This window comes from Poromitra crassiceps, assembly GCF_964638095.1.
Source record: "Poromitra crassiceps genome assembly, chromosome: 8".
NCBI classification, from domain to species: Eukaryota; Metazoa; Chordata; class Actinopteri; order Beryciformes; family Melamphaidae; genus Poromitra; species Poromitra crassiceps.
Window position 1 is genome coordinate 947536 of NC_139629.1, and position 9882 is coordinate 957417.

Sequence of the window (9882 nt, forward strand, 5' to 3'; positions counted from 1 at the left end):
AAATTAATGAGAAGTCAAGTCAAGTCCAGGGAAAGGCGTGTCACCTTGCCGCTGCGTCTCCCCGAGGCAACACAAGCCAGTGAAATGACATTGTGGAAAAAGGGTGCACACAAACATGAACTGAATGCATAAAGATAGCGTTCACTATGTCTTTGTAATTTAAATAAAATAACAATCTAACAACCTGGTGTGCGCTGGATCTCTTCACTGTTCCTGTTTCTGCTGTTCCTGCTCCAGCTGCACCCGGGATTCTTTTACAGTGTATACTATGAACTGAATGCATATTTAATAGCAACTGGTGATGGTTGTTTCTTACACACCGCTCTACCTTTTTTTCTGACGCCCCCCCCTATTTTCTCCCCAATTGTACTTGGCCCATTTTTGCCTGCTGCCCTGCTGCCCTGCCCTCTGCCCTCTGCCCTCTGCCCTCTGCCCTCTGCCCTGCTGCCCTCTTCCCTCTGCTGCCCTCTGCCCTCTGCACTGCTGCCCTCTGCCCTCTGCCCTCTGCCGATCTTGTAAAAGACTCGTCCATTGGAGTGAATGGAGATGTCGTGACTCTTCTACAGTATATACATGGTGCTACAGTAAAAGGCAGAGCAGTCACAAGACTGGACGCTGATTGGTCGACAACACCAGCTCTGTTCAAGTGTGTCAGTTGGCATTCCAGGCCGTGTCCTCAGAGCGTGCGCCGACCAGCTAGCAGAGGTATTCTTCACCTCCATATTCAACCTCTCGCTGACCCGGTCTGCAGTCCCCACCTGCTTCAAACAGACAGCCAATGTTCCTGTAGCAAAGAAACCTTCCATCACCTGCCTGAACCACTACCGTCCCAGTGCACACCGCCCCAACACATCTACCCTAGGCCATCGCCCCAACAGATCTACCCTAGGCCATCGCCCTCACAGTGCACAGTGCACACCGCCCCAACAGATCTAGCCTAGGCCATCGCCCTCACAGTGCACAGTGCACACCGCCCCAACAGATCTAGCCTAGGCCATCGCCCTAACAGATGTAGCCTAGGTCATTGCCCCAACAGATCTAGCCTAGGTCATTGCCCTAACAGATGTAGCCTAGGTCATCGCCCTAACAGATGTAGCCTAGGTCATCGCCCTAACAGATGTAGCCTAGGTCATCGCCCTAACAGATGTAGCCTAGGTCATCGCCCTAACAGATCTACCCTAGGCCATCGCCCTAACAGATGTAGCCTAGGTCATCGCCCTAACAGATGTAGCCTAGGTCATCACCCTAACAGATCTACCCTAGGCCATCGCCCTAACAGATCTACCCTAGGTCATCGCCCTAACAGATGTAGCCTAGGTCATCGCCCTAACAGATCTAGCCTAGGCCATCGCCCTAACAGATGTAGCCTAGGTCATTGCCCCAACAGATCTAGCCTAGGTCATCGCCCTAACAGATGTAGCCTAGGTCATCGCCCTAACAGATGTAGCCTAGGTCATCGCCCTAACAGATCTACCCTAGGTCATCGCCCTAACAGATAGGTCATCGCCCTAACAGATGTAGCCTAGGTCATTGCCCCAACAGATCTAGCCTAGGTCATCGCCCTAACAGATGTAGCCTAGGTCATCGCCCTAACAGATGTAGCCTAGGTCATCGCCCTAACAGATCTACCCTAGGTCATCGCCCTAACAGATGTAGCCTAGGTCATCGCCCTAACAGATGTAGCCTAGGTCATTGCCCCAACAGATCTAGCCTAGGTCATCGCCCTAACAGATCTACCCTAGGTCATCGCCCTAACAGATGTAGCCTAGGCCATCACCCTAACAGATGTAGCCTAGGTCATCACCTTCACAGTGCACATCGCACCTGTCTTGTATAGGAGCATCCAGGCATGGAGAACCAGACTCACAAACAGCTTTTCCCCCCAGGACATCAGGCTTCTCAACCAGCAACATTAATCTCAGTGATCACATTGATCACTTCAATGTGTATGCTCTAGACAATTCCCAGGTAAATGTATTGTACATATCCAGTGTGTACTACTACACTATACAATATTTATTACTCTTATTCTTACTGTCCATATTGCCCATCTTTACTGGCTCTGGAACGGCTGTTATTGTTCTGCTACTACATATATGTATATATATATATTTGCTATTCTTGCCCTTATTTGTGACTCTTTTTAACAATTTTATATTTTATATGCGTGATACGTAGTTGCTTGCCTTGTCCTAAGAATGTCATTGTTCACAATGTGCATTTGATCAATAAAAACACTTTGACTAAGAAAAATGCTGCAAATTACCTGACAGGAAGCAAAAAAGGAAGAAAAAGCAATTACCTTAAATTATTTGCACAAACAAAATCAAATTTTTACTGTCTTCAATCAATGATCTTTCATCACATGTAGATACATAGAGACAATGTTTCATTCCTACAAGTACTTTTCTGGATATTAGGCATGGGTGATACGGCTAAGTCAGTGAAGGCCTCTGGTGGAAAGACTTTGCTTTTGAAGTAGGCAGCCTATCTCACATATTGGCAAGCGCAGCTTGTGGGTCCAAGACTGTGAAGAAAAGTCAATGGATGAATCGCACCTGGAACACGATTGCAAAGAAAGTGATGGATATCAATGGCTCTTTTCTTGGCTCAGTGCAGTCTAACAGATCCCTGGCTCAGTGCAGTCTAACAGATCCCTGACTCGGTGCAGTCTAACAGATCCCTGACTTGGTGCAGTCTAACAGATCCCTGACTCGGTGCAGTCTAACAGATCCCTGACTCGGTGCAGTCTAACAGATCCCTGACCTTAGTTGCTCTTCCCTCTGCAGAGAGTGAAGCAGTGAATCTCGCTGCTGCTAAACTACCGGTAGTTTGTGATGAGCTGTGCACTGAAGACGTGTCAGGGTTCTCCTCTCTCGTCAGTTACTCAACCTCTCTGTAATGCTCTCTCGCTAACAGATGCAAACACGCAAAGCAAGCACACACACACACACACACACACACACACACACACACTTGTGCTCTTTTTCCCTTTCTCTATATCGCTCACATCCATGCACACTATTTCTATCACTGCCTCACACTCACTCAATCACTCTCACTCGCACACGCGCGTGCGTGCGCGCACACACACACACACACGCACGCACACACACACACACACACACACACACACACACACACACACACACACACACACACACACACAGCATTTCGATATTATCTCTAATAACTCCATTCCTCTCTCCTGGGAAAACACCCAATCCAGAGATCAAATGGAGAATTCTGATGATAACTAGAAGCATTGCAGATCCACTCCCAAATGTGATTGGTTCTTCCTTGGCCCATGTGACACCCTGTCATGAAGTTTCATGAAATTCGGGCCAGTAGTTTTTCTCATAATCATGCTGACAAACAGACAAACGGAAAACATGTGATGATCAGTGATGATCTTATTGTGAAAAGGCTGAGGGCTTGTTAGGTAAGAGCAGTCCAGTCCAACATGTAGTAGCTACATTATACAATATGCTACAGACAGTGTAGCATATTGTATAGTGTAGCTGCTACACTCGATACAATATGCTACAGTGTAGCATATTGTATTGAGACACATTCCAATGTGCTCCCATTATCAGTGAGAAACAGGTGTGCTCTAAGCCTAAATCATCAGAGAGAGAGAGAGAGAGAGAGAGAGAGAGAGAGAGAGAGAGGGGTGACCTACATAGTTTAATAATAAGAAAAGTATGACCTCACCCCCACCACTCCCCCACATCTCTCCACTCCTCCTTTCACCTCTCTCCCTCTCTCTCTCACCCCACCCCCCTCATTGTCCCCCCTCCTCCCTCTCTCCCTCACCCTCAGATCATTACCTCCATTTCCTCCCAGTGTAGTGACTCAGCGTTTTATTCTTCTCTTCCTCACTCCTCTGGTCATCTCCCTCCATCGCTCTCTCTCTCTCTCTCTCTCTCCTCAGAAAAAAAGTCAGCCCTCTGACACATCATCCCCCCCCCCTCTCTCTCTCTCTCTCTCTCTCTCTCAAGTGTTGACAGAGGTCTCTCACCCTGCTACCACTTCTCTCCCTCCAACTAAACTCACCCCTGCCTCTTTATCTCCTCTCCTTCATCTATAAAAGCCCTGGGTTTGCCACAGACCCAATCGCTCCTGTTCGCTGGGTTTTTTGCAGGACTCCATATACTCCCATTAGATCACTATGTCTCTCTATCTTTCCCATCAAACATCCCTCTCTCTCTCCCTCTCTTCAACCCTCGTCTCCCGCGACAGTGTTTTAACGAGTTTCCTCTCGGGCAGTTGTGTTATGTAGCAAAGTAATAATACTTTGTTACAGTACTTCAATCATCAAGTATCAATCTGTATTTATATTTATATCAACTTTCCCTTTTACTCCACTACATTTCCTAAATAAAATATCTACTTTTACCGCGGCATTACATTTTTCTTCGTCACTCGTTACGGCAAAATAAAATCTGAAGAAATTTGGTAGCAGGCAAACAAGCAGGTTTGGTGAATCAGTGCTCCTAGCTTGCAAGTTGCATTAATCATGATCCACACTCCATTGTAGTTGGTGGCGGTAATGCACCATAACGTTGTTTGCCAACTGTTGTAAAACTCAAGAAGAAGAAGATTTCCACTCAAGCCGAGGAATGTCAGATGGACATGAATTACTTTTGATACATAAGTACACTAAATATCAGATATAATTTAAGATTTATTATTTTTTTTTACCGTTATTTATACAGGGGAAGTCTCACTGAGAGCAATGCTCTCTTTTTCAGGAGCGCCCTGTTCACATTCACACACACACATTCATACCTGGAAGCTGCCCAGTACAACCACAGTCTGATCTGCTGGCCACTGAGCAGCTCCACTGGAGCGGTTGGGGTCAAGGGCCTTGCTCAAGGGCACCTCAGTAGTAATATTGTAATAGGTGACTTTAACTTCTACCAAGATCTGTATAGTTTTAACTCAAGTGTGGCTTTGAGATATTCCATCCTGCTCTCGGGCCCTTGTCAGTCCCCTCCTTCCTTCATCATCATCATCATCATCATCCCTCTCTCTCCGTCTCTCCCTTGGAGCCAGGCTGTCTCTCCTCATCTCTCCCATCCCTCCTTCCTTCCATCAATATCCCTCCATCTCTCCTCTCTCCTCCTCGTAAACACTTGCCTCTCTCAGTCTGCTGTCGTTCCTCTGCCTCTGGACCCTTCACCATCTCTCTCTCTCTCTCTCTCTCTCCCTCTCTCTCTCTCTCTCTCTCTCTCTCTCTCTCTCTCTCCTGTGGGTAAACATCAGCCATGCTTCCATCATCCTCTTGTCATTTTGTCGTTATTATGCCTCTAAAGCCTCTCTCTCTCTCTCTCTCTCTCTCTCTCTCTCTCTCTCTCTCTCTCTCTCTCTCTCTCTCTATCCCTTCTGTCCCTCTCTCTCCCTCGCCCCTCTCTTTATCTTACTGTCTGCTCTCCTCATCACTCCAGAATGACGAATACTTCAATCAGCCTCCTGCCATTTCTCTGCTCTCTTGCCCTGCCTCCTTCAATCTCTCCATTTCTCCTTCAAGATGCAACGTCCCCGCCTCTCCCAGTATACACTCCTCCTCCTCCTCTCCTCCCTCCATCTCTCTCCTTCTCCTCCTCCCTCCTGGACAGCATTAAATACACAAATCTATCATTCTGCTGGGGTTGTTTTTTGTTGCCGATAGACCTCCTTCTCGTCTCTCTCTCTCTCTCTCTATCTCTCTCTCATATCGTGCTTTCTTGTGAGACAGAATCACTAGACTTGTCTTTGTGGCATTTCTTTCAACCCAGTGGCCAGAAAGGGGGGAAAAATTATATGCAACATATTTTTGATTCACAAACATTGACTTCATTCATTGTCTTTTTGCAGAAACATAGAATGCCACGGTTTCTTGGTTTCCCTCTCCACCCCCCCCCCCCCCCCTTCCTCCCCTCTCTCCCTCCCTCCCTCCCTCCCTCGGAGCATTCTTGTGTTTGATCTTGACTTACTTACTTCTCCTCTAGCTCTCCTTCCCTCCACCCAGCCCTCTTCAGATGAGAAAGCCCCAGATAGAAGGGAGGTTTCACTCAGTATTTGGGGATTTCTCTCTCATCATACACTTGTGCCTCTGTCTTCTTCTGTTCTTCTCCCCAATCATCTCAGCTCCTCCTCTGTCCCTCTCCCCTATGGAAGGGAATGACAGAGGCTGATTTCAATTCATCTCCCTCCCTCCCTCCCTCCCTCCCTCCCTCCATCCCTCCCTCCCTTCATGTAACTCTCCGAAAGAAGAAGAGGAGTTTTTATTCACTTTGTCATCAGCCAGGCTGTATCTGGTTGGTCACACCTCAACCACTTCCTCTGTTCCTCCACTCTCTGTCCTCCAAGCCCACTATCATTCGTTCCATCACACATCATCCCTCTACACCTCTGTCTGGACTGACCATCACACCACTTTCCATGATTCATTCAGACCTTTTGTGCATTTCACCAGCGTGGACGCTGTCACCATGAGTTATAGAGGGTAGATCCAGTGTGGACCCTGTCACAATGAGTTACAGAGGGGAGATCCAGTGTGGACCCTATCACCATGAGTTAGAGAGGGGAGATCCAGTGTGGACCCTGTCACCATGAGTTACAGAGGATAGATCCAGAGTGGACCCTGTCACCATGAGTTACAGAGGATAGATCCAGAGTGGACCCTGTCACCATGAGTTACAGAGGATAGATCCAGTGTGGACCCTGTCACCATGAGTTACAGAGGATAGATCCAGAGTGGACCCTGTCACCATGAGTTACAGAGGATAGATCCAGTGTGGACCCTGTCACCATGAGTTACAGAGGATAGATCCAGTGTGGACCCTGTCACCATGAGTTACAGAGGATAGATCCAGAGTGGACCCTGTCACCATGAGTTACAGAGGATAGATCCAGTGTGGACCCTGTCACCATGAGTTACAGAGGATAGATCCAGTGTGGACCCTGTCACCATGAGTTACAGAGGGTAGATCCAGAGTGGACCCTGTCACCATGAGTTACAGAGGATAGATCCAGAGTGGACCCTGTCACCATGAGTTACAGAGGGGAGATCCAGCGTGGACCCTGTCACCATGAGTTACAGAGGATAGATCCAGTGTGGACCCTGTCACCATGAGTTACAGAGGGTAGATCCAGAGTGGACCCTGTCACCATGAGTTACAGAGGGGAGATCCAGCGTGGACCCCTTGCTCAGACAGAAAACTACCAGCCACAGACTGGCAGAAAAGTCCATATTCAAACGGGTCTTCCATGCCAGATCATTTCACAAGATTCCCAAGAACCAATGCCATGTGGAAGGATACACTTTGACTTATTTCAACATCAGAAGTAAACTGTCTGACTTGGCTCAACAATGGAATAGAATTGTGATACAGTGAAAAATGTAAATCATTTATCTGCCAAACCATAAAAAACTGTTGCAAAAACAATAAGTGAACTGGAAATGCAGCCTCCTGTATGTCTCCTACACCAGTGATTCTCAACGTGGGGAGAGTGGTTCTAACGTGGGCTGAGTGGTTCTAATGTGGGGTGAGTGGTTCTAACATGGGCTGAGTGGTTCTAACGTGGGCTGAGTGGTTCTAACGTGGGCTGAGTGGTTCTAGCGTGGGCTGAGTGGTTCTCAAGGTGGGCTGAGTGGTTATAGCGTGGGCTGAGTGGTTCTCAAAGTGGGCTGAGTGGTTCTCAAAGTGGGCTGAGTGGTTCTCAAAGTGGGCTGAGTGGTTCTAACGTGGGCTGAGTGGTTCTCAAAGTGGGCTGAGTGGTTCTCAACGTTGGCTGAGTGGTTCTAGCGTGGGGTGAGTGGTTCTCAACGTGGGGTGAGTGGTTCTCAACGTGGGGTGAGTGGTTCTAACGTGGGCTGAGTGGTTCTCAAAGTAGGCTGAGTGGTTCTAACATGGGGTGAGTGGTTCTCAACGTGGGGTGAGTGGTTCTAATGTGGACTGCGGGTTAGGGTTTTCCAAGGGTCCAAAGCAAACATGCTCAACTTCAGCAACGTTCAACTTCATGATTTCATTTAGGCTAACCCTAACACAATTAGAGAATCTAGAAGAATGAGTGTTTTGGTGATACAGTAGTTTCACTGTTATCTCTACCTGTACAATACAGATACTCATGGTATTCTGGACAAAATAACAATCTAACAATATAAACATTCTCAGATTTGAGTCAAAATGTCATCAAATGTGGCACTTGGTCCTTGATGTGAAAAAGGTTGAGAATCACTTTAGTAGGCTACAATCTACTTTCATTTTCAGGTAAGGTTTGACAGGGTCTCTCACTGCGTCTGAACTGATGTTGTAAAGTGACATGTGTGTGTATGGAAGTGGAGGTGTCAGCTGTGGGAGGTGGTGGGAAACCTGTAACTCTCCCTACTGACTTATTATATACAGTTAATGCTAATGACACACTACTCTGATGCCTTTCCAGTAAGAGGGAATCATTTAGCACTTTTGCTGGACTCCACATTTCCTGCTCTGAATCAAGGTTGAGCCGTTGCTCTGGAGAATGCTAAGCTGGAGAAAAGATTAGAGAATGAGGCCAATACAGTACTGTCAAGTTGGGGAGGGAGCTGTTAAGTGCAGAGAGCCTGTGTGTGTGTGTGTGTGTGTGTGTGTGTGTGTGTGTGTGTGTGTGTGCGCACGCGCTAGGCTAGCATTGCCCAATTAGCCTAGTTATTTAGTTATCTGTTCCTCATCATACCCCACCTCCCTAAACACTTCCTGTCAACAAGGAGGGGCCAACTGTAATGGGACTGACCCAGCAGGAGGAGGGGTGGGGGGGGGGGGGGGGGGGGGGGTGTCGCTTTGTGATTGTGTGTGAGTGTATCTGTGTGTGTGTGTGTGTGTGTGTGTGTGTGTGTGTGTGTGTGTGTGAGAGAGGGAGAGAGTGTATCTGTGTGTGTGTGTGTGTGTGTGTGTGTGTGTGTGTGTGTGTGTGTGTGTGTGTGTGCATGTGTGTGTGTATCTGTGTGTGTGTGTGTGTGTGTGTGTGTGTGTGTGTGTGTGTGTGTGTGTGTGTGTGTGTGTTTTAACGCCTGAGAGAGTGCCTGTTTGTCAGTATATCTACATTATGTGTTTAAGTTACATTAGAAAATGCATGTGTGAGGGTGTGTGTATGATGGAAGTGTTATGTGGTTTGATTGTGTGTGTGCGCGTGTGTGTGCACGCGCGCGTGTGTGTGTGTGTGTGTGTGTGTGTGTGTGTGTGTGTACCTACATGCCAGCACAAGTGCCCTATTCCCTGCCTGAAGCAATGTCCCTTGTTGTGAGGGGTAATGTTAAGCAGATGGTACACAACATGACACACTTACAGGTACAATGTGTAATACTTGGCCACACGCTCAACACTAATAGAGAACAGCACTTCACCTCCTACCACCATCGGAAAACAACGCACTGCACTTCACTTTGCTTTGAGCTAGATTGAGATTTGAAATTACATTACCCAAATCTGTATTAATCACTTCAGTGATGTTAGTAATGTAATCAAACGCCCTGGGTAGTCTGTTACAGGGTTGGTGCTAGAATGGATCGGCGAGGGACGACTCCGCCTCTGATTGGCTTGGCCTGATATTTTACCCTAACCTTAACCAAACGTGACTCCTCATCCCTAAAGCCAACCACCTCCGGTCGATCCATTCTAGCACCGACCCTGTTACAATAGCGTCAGATGAAATGCTAACCGTTTAATGCATGTGCATGGAGAATGCTAAAACCATTAGCGCCATACTCCGGGAGGTAATACCTTGAAGACCACGGCGCAGTGGTGTGGCACTTTAGGCAATGTTTTGGGGGTACTTGTACCCCTATCTACCTAGCCCCCCACATTCCCCCAGCCACTCCCCCACCCCTCGAACCCCGACTCCCTACGACCTTGCTAT